At 44.9% G+C, this 17008-nt stretch overlaps 2 non-coding genes across 2 annotated transcripts; both read right to left on the bottom strand.

Moving 5' to 3' along the window:
- Window positions 1-2839: 2839 nt before the first annotated feature.
- Window positions 2840-2911, bottom strand: TRNAW-CCA (transfer RNA cysteine (anticodon GCA)). The gene has a single exon. It is a non-coding gene; the product is annotated as a tRNA-Trp (tRNA).
- A 2367-nt stretch (window positions 2912-5278) lies between these two features.
- TRNAW-CCA (transfer RNA tryptophan (anticodon CCA)) lies at window positions 5279-5350 on the bottom strand. The gene has a single exon. It is a non-coding gene; the product is annotated as a tRNA-Trp (tRNA).
- Window positions 5351-17008: the final 11658 nt, after the last annotated feature.

The following is a 17008-nucleotide window of genomic DNA, read 5'->3' on the forward strand; positions in this document are numbered from 1 at the left end:
TATAATTCATAGTTTGACACACTTATAGGAAAGATAGAATCATCAAATTCGATACGAACATTGGTCCACCCAGTAACCATATGTGAACAAAATTCTATGTTTGAAGCTGCCACATAAGTATCCGGAAAGTAATGCACTGTAAGAATAACTTACCCAAATTCGCCCTATTCAACGTTTCTAACTCAATCGTACCCGTTAATAGATGGGATACGAGAAAATATCATACAGTCAACCATTTAGACCGCTAAAGAGGCGTCTTGTGGTGCATTCCGTTTGTCGATATGACGTACCGTTTAGCAGCAGTTAATCTGTAAATTAAGATCTGCAATATTATAAACGTGCATATAGGCCTAATTTCATTCGTCGATCTACGCGAATATAAATTCATTGAAGTCGATTTTTGGCAATCTAGAAAGGGTGTGTCTGCCATTGTAATTAATACTTTACAAATCGATATGGACTCTCAGCAGGAAGGCGTCTACTATTGTAATCAGTACTCCTCACATCGACTTAAACTGGCGGTAGGAATGGGGTCCCTCTCCAACTCCTGTGTAATTGGCATTAGTAAGGAGGGCCTACCATGGTAATGAATAATTCTCTTCTCGATTTGACTGTCAGAAGGCAAGGGTGCCCGCCATTATACACAAATTTACCCATTTAAGAAGCGATTGGCATTAGACATAGTGGCCTGCTATTATAATCGAAACTCACCAACTTGGTGCGACTGGCAGTATGCTACTGGCATTAGGAAAAGGGGCATGTCATTATAATGATAACAGCACAACTCAATTTTGACTGGCATTAGGGAAGATGCCTGCCTTTACAATAAAACCTCCTCAACTGGAATTTATCTCGAAGTAGGAAAGGGGGCCTTCCATTGTAACGAAAACTCCCCAAATCGATTGTGACGGCGCAGTAGGCAAGGGGCCTGCCATAATAATGAAAACTTCACAACTCGATTGTGAATGGCAGTAGGCAAGTGAGGCTGTAGGTATCATTACAACTCCGCAACGCGCACTTTACATTGGAAGCAACGCTTGGGGACCTCATCATGCGGTTTCTCGGATAACGCTAGGAGACTTGCATTAAAAAATCTTCTACACTGCATTCAAAGTAATTTACTTCTATATCTGTATATAATGTAGAATACCACAGCGAAGCACGAGTACATTTGCTAATATTTAATATAATCAGAAGAGGTCGGTCCATCCCTTCGATAAATGGAGGTGCTCCGTAAAGTGTGAAAGTGATGGACGCCCAGGACCTCACACATTTAGTGCCCTCGAGATTAAAACATTGAAAATGTTACCGAAGAAGGTCGGATAGGAGACGAAAAAGAGATTCACAGCATGTGGAAGTGCTAGTTGCTTTACGTCGCACCGATACAGATAGGTCGTATGGCGACGATAGGACAGGAAAGGGCTAGGAGTGGGAAGGAAGCGGCCGTGGCCTTAATTAAGGTACAGCCCCAGCATTTGCCTGGTGTGATAATGGGAAACCACGGAAAGCCATTTTCAGGGCTGCCGAAAGTGGGGTTCGAACCTACTTCCTCCCGAATACCGGATACTGGCCGCACTTAAGCGACTGCATGTGGAAGTGCAATGACAGTTTCAGCTTGGGGCTCCGTGGCGGTATTCCCTTTTCCAAGTTGAGAGCCTTTCAGAGTCTCAACAAGGCATTTTGACCGCCTCTGTGGTGTAGTGGTTAGTGTGATTAGCTGCTACCCCCGGAGGCCCGCGTTCGATTCCCGGCTCTGCCACGAAATTTGAAAAGTGGTACGAGGGCTGGAACGGGGTCCAAACAGCCTCGGGAGGTTAACTGAGTAGAGGTGGGTTCGATTCCCACCTCAGCCATCCTGGAAGTGGTTTTCCGTGGTTTCCCACTTCTCCTCCAGGCGAATGCCGGGATGGTACCTCACTTAAGGCCACAGCCGCTTCCTTCCCTCTTCCTTGTCTATCCACTCCAATCTTCCCATCCCCCCCCGCAAGGCCCCTGCTCAGCATAGAAGGTGAGGCCGCCTGGGCGAGGTACTGGTCATTCTCCCCAGTTGTATCCAGCGACCCAAAGTCTGAAGCTCCAGGACACTGCCCTTGAGGCGGTAGAGGTGGGATCCCTCGCTGAGTCCGAGGGAAAAAGCCAACCCTGGAGGGAAAGCAGATTAAGATAGATAGAAGATAGGTGCGAGAGCTGGTACGGGAACTACTCGGCTTCGGGAAGTCACCTAAGTAGAGGGAGGTTTGATTCCCACTTCAGCCATCCTCGAAGTGGTTTTCCGTCGTTTCTCTCGTCTTCTAACTTAAGGCCACGCTTCCTTCCCTCTTCCTTGTCTATTCTTTAAGATCTTCCCATTCCCTCACAAGGTCTCTGTTCAGCATAGCAGATTAGGCGCCTGGGCGAGGTACTGGACCTCCTCCCCAGTTGTATGCCCCGACCCAAAGTCGTACGCTCCAGCACACTGCCCTTGAGGAGGTAGAGGTGGGATCTCTTGCTGAGTCCGAGGAAAAAACCAACCCTGGAAGGTAAATGGCTTAAGAAAAGAAAGAAAGAAAGAAAGAAAGAAAGAAAGAAAGAAAGAAAGAAAGAAAGGAAGAAATAAAGAAAGTAAGAAAGATAAAGAAATAAGATATTTCTCTTTTATTGATCGTAGTAATATGTTGCCAGACAACTCTCAAACCTACCTCTGAACCTCAGTGATAGGCTTATTGTACATTTCCAGGCGTTCTGATTCATGCATACTCTTATTGGAATCAGTGAACAAAATTCATCCTTGCATTTTATATAAAAGCTATCTCTATTTGATGTTCGCATTTATTCCCCTCCCATGGAATAAAAATACGATTGACCCCGACGTGATTTGAACACGCAACCTTCTGATCTGGAGTCAGACGCGCTACCGTTGCGCCACGGAGTCGTTACTTACTGCGGTCTTCGTAAACCTACTCTGCCTGAGCAGAATATGTGCAGAATACTTCCAACGTAGAACTCCTGCGCTTGTTCCATGTCTTGGAACTACTGTTTCACGACGATGAACATAAAATCTTCCATGACATAAAAAAAATGACCAGTACCTGGCCCAGGCGGCCTCACCTGCTATGCTGAACAGGGGCCTTGGTGGGGAATGGGAAGATTGGAAGAAATAGACAAGGAAGAGGGAAGGAAGCGGCCGTGGCCTTAAGTTAGGTACCATCCCGGCCTTTGCCTGGGGGAAAAGTGGGAAAACACGGTAAACCACTTCCAGGATGGCTGAGGTGGGAATCGAACCCCGCTCTACTCAGTTGACCTCCCGAGGCTGAGTGGACCCCGTTCCAGCCCTCGTACCACTTTTAAAATTTCGCAGGAGAGCTGGAAATCAAACCCGGGCCTCCGGGGGTGGCAGCTAATCACACTAACCACTACACCACAGAGGCGGACATGAGATAATGTTGAGGGAAAAAATACTGACCCGCAGTACATGTTTCATCATCATCATCATCATCATCATCATCTGTTTACCCTCCAGGTTCGGCTTTTCCCTCGGACTAAGCGAGGGATCCCACCTCTACCGCCTCAAGGGCAGTGTCCTGGAGCTTCAGACTCTTGGTCGGGGATACAACTGGGGAGAATGACCAGTACCTCGCCCAGGCGGCCTCACCTGCTATGCTGAACAGGGGCCTTGTTGAGGGATGGGAAGATTGGAAGGAATAGGCAAGGAAGAGGGAAGGAAGCGGCCGTGGCCTTAAGTTAGGTACCATCCCGGCATTCGCCTGGAGGAGAAGTGGGAAACCACGGAAAACCACTTTGAGGATGGCTGAGGTGGGAATCGAACCCACCTCTACTCAGTTGACCTCCCGAGGCTGAGTGGACCCCGTTCCAGCCCTCGTACCACTTTTCAAATTTCGTGGCAGAGCCGGGAATCGAACCCGGACCTCCGGGGGTGGCAGCTAATCACACTAACCACTACACCACAGAGGCGGACCAGTACATGTTTCAAAGTCCGGAAAATCTTTGAAATAGTCCGTGCATTCTTAGTTTGTGGTCAGAATACTAAGCTGAAATATTGTCACATAGCGGTTTTTCTGGGGTAACGACAATATCTTACTCTGTACAGGACTCAAACAACTCCTCTGCAGTAAAAGAGATTTGAGAAGCTCTCTTCCATTATCTGAGAATATGCTATGGAATTACACTGTGTAATACTTTTTTTTGTAACCATAGCAATGCACAGGCGCTTATGAAAAACGAGAGTATTCTGATGTCCTTTAAGATTCACTCATTCCCGTCGTTGGCTATGCTGTGTCTCATTATTTTTATAGATACGTAATTTACCATCTGCCTCTGTCGTGTGAGACACGGGTTTGATTCCTGTCTCTGCCACGACATTTGTAAAGTGGTACGAGGGCTGAAACGGGGTCCACTCAGCCTCACGAGGTCAACAGCGTACAGGATGGGGTTTGATTCCCTCCTCAGCCATCCTCGAAGTGGTTTTCCGTGTTTTCCCACTTCTCCTCCAGGCAAATGCCGGGATGGTACCTAACTTAAGGATACGACCGCTTCCTTCCCTCTTCCGTTTTTATTCCTTCCAATTTTCCCATTCTCGTACAAGGCCACTGTTCAGCATAGCAGGTGGGGTCACGTGGGCGAGGTACTGGTCCTCCTCCCTTGTTGTATTGCACCCATATCCCGAACCGTTTCTAATTCTCCAATATTCAAACGTTCTCATTTTCTGCACCGGGTGTCTCTAATTCTCCTGTCTTCTAACTTCCCATTTCCTGCATCAGCCTGTTTTTGGACTCTTTTCACTTCCATTCTTCAAAGCACAGTATCATCAACAAACAGTATTGTGTTCATTCTTATACCCCTTTGAGTTTGTTGTACTGTCATTCATGATATTATTCCTCACAACTATAAACAATAAGAACACCATACATTTAATAGCTTCACAACAATTCCAAAAATTGTAGATCATATCTTTCAGCGCTGAGTTAGAATAAAAAAAATGTTTGTTAGTGTTTCGACGTTGCTCTAACACATGGAAGACTTTCGAAGACGCCAGGATGGAAAAGGGATGAGATTGGGAAGGAAGTGTTCGTGACCTTTATTAACGTACAGCCGCAGCATTTGCCTGGTGTGAAAATCGGAAACCACGGAAAACCATCTTCAGGCCTGCCGACAGTGGGGCCCGGACCCACTATCTCCCACTATTGGAATCAGTGAATAAAATTCATCTTTGCATTTTATATGAAAGCCCTCTCTATTTGATGTTCGCATTCATTCCCCTCCCATGGAATAAAAATACGATTGACCCCGACGTGATTTGAACACGCAACCTTCTGATCTGGAGTCAGACGCGCTACCGTTGCGCCACGGAGTCGTTACTTGCTATGGTCTTCGTAAACCTACTCTGCCTGAGCAGAATATATGCAGAATACTTCCAACGTAGAACTCCTGTGCTTGTTCCATGTCTTGGAACTACGTACGGCCAACTCGCTCGGTATTATGATGATGATGATGATTATTATTATTATTATTATCATCTGTTTACCCTCCAGGTTCGGCTTTTCCCTCGCACTCAGCGAGGGATCCCACCTCTACCGACGCAAGGGCAGTGTCCTGGAGCTTCAGACTCTTGGTCGGGGGATACAACTGGGGAGTATGACCAGTACCTCGCCCAGGCGTCCTCACCTGCTGTGGTGAACAGGGGCCTTGTAGGGGGATGGGAAGATTGGAAGGGATAGGCAAGGATGAGGGAAGGAAGCGCCCTTGGCCTTAAGTTAGATACCATCCCGGCATTCGCCTGGAGGTGAAGTGGGAAACAACGGAAAACCACTTCGAGGATGGCTGAGGTGGGAATCGAACCCGCCTCTACTCAGTTGACCTCCCGAGGCTGAGTGGACCCCGTTCCAGCCCTCGTACCACTTTTCAAATTTCGTGGCAGAGCCGGGAATCGAACCCGGGCCTCCGGGGGTGGCAGCTAATCACGCTAACCACTACACCACAGAGGCGGACATTATTATTATTATTATTATTATTATTATTATTATTATTATTATTATTATTATTATTATTATTATTATTATTATTGTTTGGGCTGGAATCCTTGCCGATGTACTTGCAGTCGCTTTCATTGAAGTCTTACATTCTGCAGTTTGAACCCTTCCCCAGTCAGGGATATGGAAATATTCAATTAGTTCTCGAACAATGGACTTATCGATAAATGATAGCAGAGCTCATTTTCAATCCTCACGTTGATCACAACAGCATGTTATGGCATTTCTTTACATTCTAAATTTCGTTTAAAGGAAGCCTTTGTATACGAACTTTATACCCCTACATTTTATTGAAGTAAATCTCATTTCACTTTGCATTGCTAAATATTGCTGAAATTTAGTTATCGTAAATATCCAAACGTTTGTCGCGCTGGTGCAGGATCCGCTTAAAAATGAAATTTGATATAAAGTTGGAGACAATAAACAGTAACGATGGGAATGTAACACACAACAAAGCTTTTTTTTAAAGTTTCTTTACGTCGTCCCCGACACAAATAGGTTTTATGGCAACTATGGGATAGGAAAAGGCTAGGAGTGGGATAGAAGCGGCTGTGGCCTTAATTAAAGTACAGCCCCAGCATTTGCTTGATGCAAAAATGGGAAACCACCCAAAACCATCTTCAGGGTTGGCGTCGATGGGGTTCGAATCCATTGTCACTCGAATGCAAGCTCACAGCTGCGCACCAATAACCGCACGGCCACCTCACTCGGTTCAACAAAGTTAGCCAAACTGAAAAAAGAACATGCTCGGTGATAATAAAAGTTAACACATCAAAAATCATCCGGCGACAAGGCGAACAGTCCGTGTGTCAAAAGTTTTATGCGCGATGAATCGCGCGGGTGACGGATCGTTCGTGACTAAATATGCGGAACCCCACTGTCACTATACAGCTATTATTGTTGAATTTATTGAGTTTGAAATTTACATTTAAGAAGGCATACCATTTATATATAGGAAATAATTGAGGATTGTGAATACTTTATCTGTATTTCTTTAGAATGATTATGGATTTCAGGTATTTTAATAATTTTTATGAAGCGATGATGCATCATTTTGAGTTAGAAGATAAGATAAAAATCTACCACGTGTCGATGGTCGTAAAGTTATACTGACTTGTGACTTTTCTGCAACATACGGTGGGTATATCTCTCTACGTGACTGCGTGGAGCTATAAAACAATATTTATGACCAATGCTGAACGAACTCCGGAGAAGAATAAAGTCGAACTGAGAAAAATATCCGCGGGAAAAAGGAAGTGTGTGAGGATGGAAAGCCAAGGCATGAGTATTGTAAACGCATTAGAGTGTACTGATTCGGGCTCGAATTGTAACATAGTGATCGTAACGTTAGAGTAGACTGATATAGACTGAAACTGTCATACCGACATCAGTTTCTTGTGACTAGATACACTGGTCCTTACACATCGTACACCGAGCTCGACAGCTGCAGTCGCTTAAGTGCGGCCAGTATCCAGTATTCGGGAGATAGTAGGTTCGAACCCCACTGTCGGCAGCCCTGAAAATGGTTTTCCGTGGTTTCCCATTTTCACACCAGGCAAATGCTGGGGCTGTACCTTAATTAAGGCCACGGCCGCTTTCTTCCCACTCCTAGCCCTTTCCTGTCCCATCGTCGCCGTAAGACCTATCTGTGTCGGTGCGACGTAAAACAACTAGCAAAAAAAAAATAAAAAAAAAAAATAAAAACACATCGTACATGTTGTCTGGAAATTATTTCGATTTTAAAGCTTACATATTTTGTAACGGTCAGTACTCGTTGGCTGAACGGTCAGCGTACTGGCCTTCGGTTCAGAGGGTCCCGGGTTCGATTCCCGGCCAGGTGGGGAATTTTAACCTTAATTGGTTAATTCCAATGGCACGGGGGCTGGGTGTATGTGTTGTCTTCATCATCATTTTTCATCCTCATCACGACGCGCAGGTCGCCTACGGGAGTCAAATAGAAATACCTGCACCTGGTGAGCTGAACCCTTCCTGGGATATCCCGGCACTAAAAGCCATACAACATTTCATTTTTCAACGGTCACCGCCCCAATTACGGTTCTGAAACTATAGACACCTCACTAATATTCCCTCGAAATTCTCCTTAACTATTATATTAAATTGTAAATTTAACGTAATGTGGGTCACTAATCCATAGACTGATTTGATGCAGCTCGCCATGCCACCCTGTGCTGTGGTAACTACTACGTCGTACATCTACACTAATCTGTTTGCCATATTTAAACTTTGGTCTACATCTACCGTTCTTACTGCCTACATGCCTCTCAAAAACTAACCGAACCGAGCTCGATAGCTGCAGTGGCTTAAGTGCGGCAAGTATCTTGTATTCGGGAGATAGTGGTTTCGAACCCTACTGTCGGCAGCCCTGAAGATACTTTTCCGTGGTTTCCCATTTTCACACCAGGAGAATACTGGGGCTGTACCTTAATTAAGGCCATGGCTGCTTCCTTCCCTGTCCTAGCCCTTTCCTGTCCCATCGTTGCCATAAGACGTATCTGTGTCGGTGCGACGTAAAGCCAATAGCAAAAAAAAAAACACAAAAAACTAACTGAACAAATCCTGGCCAGTGTCCAAAGATGTTCTCTTCTCACCAAATTATTCCAGTAGCTCTTCATTCGTGATTCAATCCACCCATCTTACCTTCAAATTTCTTCTACTACATCACATTTTAAAAGCTTCTATTCTCTTTCTTTCTGAGCCAGTTATTGCCCATGTTTCAGTGCCACGTTCCAGTAGAAAGTCTTCGTCTGGAGCATGGCATTCTGTGGAAGTGAAACACGGCCGATCACTAGTTCAGACAGAACGAGAATAGAAGCTTTTGAAATATGGTGTTAAAAAAGGATCCTGAATGTGAGATGGGTGGATCGAATCACAAAGCTACTGAATCGAATTGGTGAGAGGAGTACAATTTTTCCAAATTTGACCAGAAGAAGAGACAGATTGATAGGACACATCTTTAGACACCAAAGACTTGTTAAGTTAGTTTTTGAGGGACATGGAGGTGGTAAAAACGACAGGGGTGGACCAAGATATGAATATGGCAAACAGATTTGTATAGATGTAGTAGTTACGCAGAAATGAAAATGTTAACACAGGAGAGGGTGGCATGGAGAGGTGCATCAAATGAGTCTATGGACTGATGATACAAACATAACAGCGATAACAACAAAATTATTATTATTATTATTTTGTTACTATTATTATGCTTATTATTATATTAAACCTTAAACGGTTAATTGCCTTGGCTCGGGAACTGAGGGTTTGTACTGTCACCAAATACTCGTAACTCATTCACCACACACAACACTATCCTCCACCAGAGTAATGCACAGTTACCCCTTGCCTGTATGCAACAGACGCTACCCACTCTCATCGGAGGTTCTGCTATGCAAAGGGGACGTTAGGCTAGCGATAGTCACAAAAATGAAATTAAGGGTTATAGTAACATTTCACTGGTCTTACTGTCCGACTCGTTGGCTGAAAGGTCAGCGTACTGGCTTTCGGTTCAGAGGGTACCGGGTTCGATTCCCGGCCGGGTCGGGAATTTTAACCTTAATTGGCTAATTCCAATGACCCGGGGGCTAGGTGTATGTCTTGTCTGCATCATAATTTCATCCTCATCACGACGCGTAAGTCGCCTACAGGTGTTAAATATAAAGACCTTCACCTGGCGAGCCGAATCCGTCCTGGGATATCCTAGCACTAAAAGCCATACGACATTTACTTACTGGTCTTACTAATTGATCATATGTATAGCTTTGAATTTCTCTACAAGTGATCCTGGGATTTTTATTGAATGGTTGGAAACTACAACTGCAATACGTAAAAGTGATTTATCTCAGTGTTCCTGTTTTCTGATAAGTGAAGATTACATAAATTACAGCAGTAAGCTTCATTTGAAGCTTGAAAACCCCTGGTAGACTGTCGACAGAACCACTTCTGTACTCATTCAGATATTCGTGGATATTAGTTTGGATTCAGACGATAATGTGTGATACTGGGTACGGATGTGGTTCCGTCGACATCCCGCCAATTTTTGACATACATTTGTCATCTGGAAATCTTCGTTACGGAAGTTATCGTAACACAATGTGTAACGGAAATGTAACCCTAGAAACCATGCAGGCTCTGATGTGAGGTATGGATGGAACGCCAGACAATGTAACCCTAGCAACCATGCAGGCTCTGATGTGAGGTATGGATGGAACGCCAGACAATGTTACCTAGCAACCATGCAGGCTCTGATGTGAGGTATGGATGGAACGCCAGACAATGTAACCCTAGCAACCATGCAGGCTCTGATGTGAGGTATGGATGGAACGCCAGACAATGTAACCCTAGCAACCATGCAGGCTCTGATGTGAGGTATGGATGGATCGCCAGACAATGTTACCTAGCAACCATGCAGGCTCTGATGTGAGGTATGGATGGAACGCCAGACAATGTTACCTAGCAACCATGCAGGCTCTGATGTGAGGTATGGATGGAACGCCAGACAATGTAACCCTAGCAACCATGCAGGCTCTGATGTGAGGTATGGATGGAACGCCAGACAATGTAACTCTAGCAACCATGCAGGCTCTGATGTGAGGTATGGATGGAACGCCAGACAATGTAACCCTAGCAAATATGCAGGCTCTGATGTGAGGTATGGATGGAACGCCAGACAATGTAATCCTAGCAACCATGCAGGCTCTGATGTGAGGTATGGGTGGAACGCCAGACAATGTAACCCTAGCAACCATGCAGGCTCTGATGTGAGGTATGGATGGAACGCCAGACAATGTTACCTAGCAACCGTGTAGGCTATGTCTAACGGTCATCTGAAATTCGCAGCCGTTGATGGATTGCGATGATCGAGAATCATATTTATGATCATCTGATTTTCGCAAAGGGAAAAGTGGTTTCTTCTTTCAAGGATAGGATTGGCCATTTCATCATCCAATGGGATAAATGCCTTAACAGTTCTGGTGATATTTTGTTTTTGTTAATGGTTTTACGGCGCACTAACACATTGAAAGTTTTGGCGACGCAAATATGAAAGAGAGCTAGGATTGAAAAGGAAGCGTCTGTGGACTGAATTAATGCGGAAATGGGAAACCACGGAAAACCATCTTCAGGCCTACCGACAGTTGGATTCGAACCCACCATCTTCCGAATGGAAGCTCAAAGCTATGCAACTCTAACTGCACGGCCAACTCGAACAGTGTGATAAATTTTGAGGTATGAAATGTTCTCCCATAATTTTCGGCAAACGGTCCGTTTTCATTTGACTTCTCTTTACATACATATGTATTAATCTTCCTTTTCTGCTTCTCTTTCCTGGTCTCTTCCCAGTAACTTGGGTTCAGCACTACATGTGGACAGATGTCTTCCCTGACGCCAGCTCTCTATGAAGGGAAGTATTCATTATTGCGTGTGGCTGTGTTGGTTGGTAATGTGATGTTAGTGTAAGTGAATATTTGTATTAAGACGAAGAAAAACACCCAATCACCCAGTCAGAAGAATTAATCAGAAGTGGCTAAAATCCAGGCACAGCTGGAAATCGAACCCAGGTTCCTGTGAATCCTGCGCTGACCATTCTGTCAAGGAGTCTATGTATGTATGTATGTATGTATGTATGTATGTATGTATGTATGTATGTATGTATGTATGTATGTATGTATGTAAATGCGCCTGTTGTATATAGCTTGGTATTGATAAACTTTATGAATAGCGAAATTTGTTGGCAAGGTACATCAATCACTTTCATTGCCTGCATTATATTACAGCACATATCTATCATTTGAATGTAGCAAGCCTGAATATTGCCGATAAATTGAATTAGGATGTGTTTCAATGGCCATATCTGTTGGTGGTGTATAATATACGTATTTCATATATTAATAGACGACATGACGGTCCGACTACAATGTTCTGCCTCCATCCAAGAATACAAAATATTTTCCATTTAGCGAGTGTCACTGGTAACACCACCACTTGCTGCAGACCGCCGTTTGAAATCAGAGAATAGAGTCGTGGCAGCTGTGCTAAACAGCTTGTTGACGGACGTCAAGAACAACTATTTGACTGAAAATTATATTTAAAAAAAATGCATAGTGGTGTTGACTGCACGACGTTCTGTGGAAAAAACATTTAGTTCTCTGTGGTTGTACAGTAAACTGACTTTTAATCTTGATTAGAAAAAGTGTTTTCTGCTAATAATTTGTTGATACGGATAGATACGTCATCGACTTCATATAAAAAGTACGAGGCAGCAGTGCGAAATGATCTTTGTTGTTGATCTGTTAACTCTCTCTCTCTCAATGCGATTTTTTGGTATAAATAAATATCACACGAGATACGTTCACTTCCTTACATAAAACCACTTTATTGCTGCTACGTCTATTCCTTAACGGCACACAGTTTTACACAATTATACACAACACTACTCTATTAAGGGATACATACTGAAGCAATTTACCCTATCGATTCTGCCAGTACAGATATCAGCAAGTTATCACACTGGTTATTCAATTCCCCATCACACAGTCAATTCTGAAAAGTACAGATATAAGCAGTCCACACACTGATTATTTACTATGCCATCACAAGGCAAGACTCATTACCCTCTCACTCAAGTCGATTCTGACAAATACAGACATCAACTCGCCCTAACCCACACTCTACATTCTCTCTACAGTCTCTCTCTGCCACTGTCTCACTGACTGACTAACTCACTACGGAGTCCAGCACCAACACTGGCTCCACCACGGAGCCCAACACTGAGTGACTTCACTACGGAGTCCAACTCTGACTCCAAGTGAACAATGACTTCACTACGGAGTCCAACTCTGACTCCGCGTGCAACGCTGAGTGACTTCACCACGGAGTCCAACTCTGACTCCGAGTGCAACACTGACTGACTTCACCACGGAGTTCAACTCTGACTCCGAGTGCAACACTGACTGACTTCACCACGGAGTCCAACTCTGACTCCGAGTGCAACACTGACTGACTTCACTACGGAGTCCAACTCTGACTCCGAGTGCAACACTGACTGACTTCACTACGGAGTCCAACTCTGACTCCGAGTGCAACACTGACTGACTTCACCACGGAGTCCAACTCTGACTCCGAGTGCAACACTGACTGACTTCACTACGGAGTCCAACTCTGACTCCGAGTGCAGTACTGACTGACTTCACTACGGAGTCCAACTCTGACTCCGAGTGCAGTACTGACTGACTTCACTACGGAGTCCAACTCTCCCTCCGAGTGCAACACTGACTGACTTCACTACGGAGTCCAACTCTGACTCCGAGTGTAACACTGACTGACTTCACCACGGAGTCCAACTCTCCCTCCGAGTGCAACACTGACTGACTTCACCACGGAGTCCAACTCTGACTCCGAGTGCAACACTGACTGACTTCACCACGGAGTCCAACTCTGACTCCGAGTGCAACACTAACTGACTTCACTACGGAGTCCAACTCTCCCTCCGAGTGCAACACTGACTGACTTCACTACGGAGTCCAACTCTCACTCCGAGTGCAACACTGACTGACTTCACCACGGAGTTCAACTCTGACTCCGAGTGCAGTACTGACTGTCTTCATTACGGAGTCCAACTCTGACTCCGAGTGCAACACTGACTGACTTCACCACGGAGTCCAACTCTGACTCCGAGTGCAACACTGACTGACTTCACCACGGAGTCCAACTCTGACTCCGAGTGTAACACTGACTGACTTCACCACGGAGTTCAACTCTGACTCCGAGTGCAACACTGACTGACTTCACCACGGAGTCCAACTCTGACTCCGAGTGCAACACTGACTGACTTCACCACGGAGTCCAACTCTGACTCCGAGTGCAACACTGACTGACTTCACCACGGAGTTCAACTCTGACTCCGAGTGCAGTACTGACTGTCTTCACTACGGAGTCCAACTCTCACTCCGAGTGCAACACTGACTGACTTCACTACGGAGTCCAACTCTGACTCCGAGTGCAACACTGACTGACTTCACCACGGAGTTCAACTCTGACTCCGAGTGCAGTACTGACTGTCTTCACCACGGAGTCCAACTCTGACTCCGAGTGCAACACTGACTGACTTCACTACGGAGTCCAAATCTGACTCCGAGTGCAACACTGACTGACTTCACCACGGAGTCCAACTCTCCCTCCGAGTGCAACACTGACTGACTTCACCACGGAGTCCAACTCTGACTCCGAGTGCAACACTGACTGACTTCACCACGGCGTCGAACTCTGACTCCGAGTGCAACACTGACTGACTTCACCACGGAGTCCAACTCTGACTCCGAGTGCAACACTGACTGACTTCACTACGGAGTCCAACTCTGACTCCGAGTGCAACACTGACTGACTTCACCACGGAGTCCAACTCTCCCTCCGAGTGCAACACTGACTGACTTCACCACGGAGTCCAACTCTGACTCCGAGTGCAACACTGACTGACTTCACTACGGAGTCCAACTCTGACTCCGAGTGCAACACTGACTGACTTCACCACGGAGTTCAACTCTGACTCCGAGTGCAACACTGACTGACTTCACTACGGAGTCCAACTCTCCCTCCGAGTGCAACACTGACTGACTTCACCACGGAGTCCAACTCTGACTCCGAGTGCAACACTGACTGACTTCACTACGGAGTCCAACTCTGACTCCGAGTGCAACACTGACTGACTTCACCACGGAGTTCAACTCTGACTCCGAGTGCAACACTGACTGACTTCACTACGGAGTCCAACTCTCACTCCGAGTGCAACACTGACTGACTTCACTATGGAGTCCAACTCTGACTCCGAGTGCAACACTGACTGACTTCACTACGGAATCCAACTCTCCCTCCGAGTGCAACACTGACTGACTTCACTACGGAGTCCAACTCTCACTCCGAGTGCAACACTGACTGACTTCACTACGGAGTCCAACTCTGACTCCGAGTGCAACACTGACTGACTTCACCACGGAGTTCAACTCTGACTCCGAGTGCAACACTGACTGACTTCACCACGGAGTCCAACTCTCCCTCCGAGTGCAACACTGACTGACTTCACCACGGAGTCCAACTCTGACTCCGAGTGCAACACTGACTGACTTCACTACGGAGTCCAACTCTGACTCCGAGTGCAACACTGACTGACTTCACCACGGAGTTCAACTCTGACTCCGAGTGCAGTACTGACTGTCTTCACTACGGAGTCCAACTCTCACTCCGAGTGCAACACTGACTGACTTCACTACGGAGTCCAACTCTGACTCCGGGTGCAACACTGAGTGACTTCACTACGGAGTCCAACTCTGACTCCGAGTGCAGTACTGACTGACTTCACTACGGAGTCCAACTCTGACTGCGAGTGTAACACTGACTGACTTTACTACGGAGTCCAACTCTCACTCCGAGTCCAACACTGACTGACTGTCGACCTCTTAGCTCGGTATACTTACTGTTCGACAAACAGTCTAGAAATATCGACTTCTGGAAATGTTCTTGCAACCAAGTGGCAACATTCTAAATGGAACACACAAGCGGCAATCGATCGACCGGCCTATCGATTGGAGTAGATCAAACTCGAATGTTCGATTACCGTTTATAAATACATATGGACATGTCTACAACATTCCTAATGTTTCTACATGTATCTGGATAATAAATCATTACTGTAAGTTTCCAGAAACCTCCATATGTAACAGAATGGTATTGGATTATACCCAACATAAGCATATTACAGTGTGTTCTACAGTTTTCGACTACACAGATTTTGAGGTTATACAAATGTACAGTATATATTTACAGGGTATGGTCGTACTTAACATTTAATAAAAGATAATACAAATATATAAACAATAATAATTGAAGGTTTTACAAGAGTTAGGTTATCTGTACTATGGCGTATATACGTCATAACAAACAACGGAATCTACAGAGTTTCCAAATGTGTAATCTGAACCCAAAAATATCCCATATAATTTGACTAGCTTTTGTATAGAGGTCATACCCCAACCTTGGTATAATAATCCCTATTTTTCCCTTCTCCTTATTAATAATCATAATAATATTGTTGTTTGGGTCATCAGTCCATAGACTGGTTTGATGCAGCTCTCCATGCAAGCCTATCCTGTGCTAACCCTTTCATGTATACGTAACTGCTGCATGCTACATCTGCTCTAATCTGCTTGCCATGTTCATACCTTGGTCTATCCCTACCGTTATTACCGCCTACAGTTCCCTCAAAAACCAACTGTCTTAAAATGTGTCCTATCATTCTATTTCTTCTTCTGGTCAAATTTATCCAAATCGATCTCGTCTCACCAATTCGAATCAGTATCTCTTCATTCGTATTTCGATCTATCCATCTCACCTTCAGCATTCTTCTGTAACACCACATTTCGAAAGTTTCTATTCTCTTTCTTTCTGAGCTAGTTATCGTCCATGTTCCACTTCCGTCGATTACAGATTAACGTATAATTTTGCCAAATTTCAATTTTCTAGCTCGTCTGGCAGATTGAGCCTCAGTATTGCTTTTTGGGGGGCGGGGGTGGGGTTTGAAAATGAGGACTTTCAGGAAACTGAAGCTAAAAACTATGCAGTTGGGCATCATTACACCTGAAACGGATAACTGTACGAACATTTTGTCAAAACAGTCAATGTACAGACATACGGTTGTTACGATTTCATTTAGCCTATATCGATTATTATTACTATTTTTGTTGGATAAGTAAACTTTAAATTTTCCTTTGAAGTGCGATGGCATTTCCTCATACACAGTAAACATTCAGGTGGTTGAAAATGATGTACCAAGTCCCTAAAGGGAAGAAAAAAGGAAAAATATTAATTAATTTTTTATATTAAGGACATATTCTTCTTTGTGTATTTTGATTCCCCCTCTTAACGGTAGCACAGAGAGGTAAGCAATGATTTAAGTGTAGCACATTGGGGAAGTGCAT

This window comes from Anabrus simplex, chromosome 1 (assembly GCF_040414725.1).
Source record: "Anabrus simplex isolate iqAnaSimp1 chromosome 1, ASM4041472v1, whole genome shotgun sequence".
In the NCBI taxonomy this organism is placed as follows: Eukaryota; Metazoa; Arthropoda; class Insecta; order Orthoptera; family Tettigoniidae; genus Anabrus; species Anabrus simplex.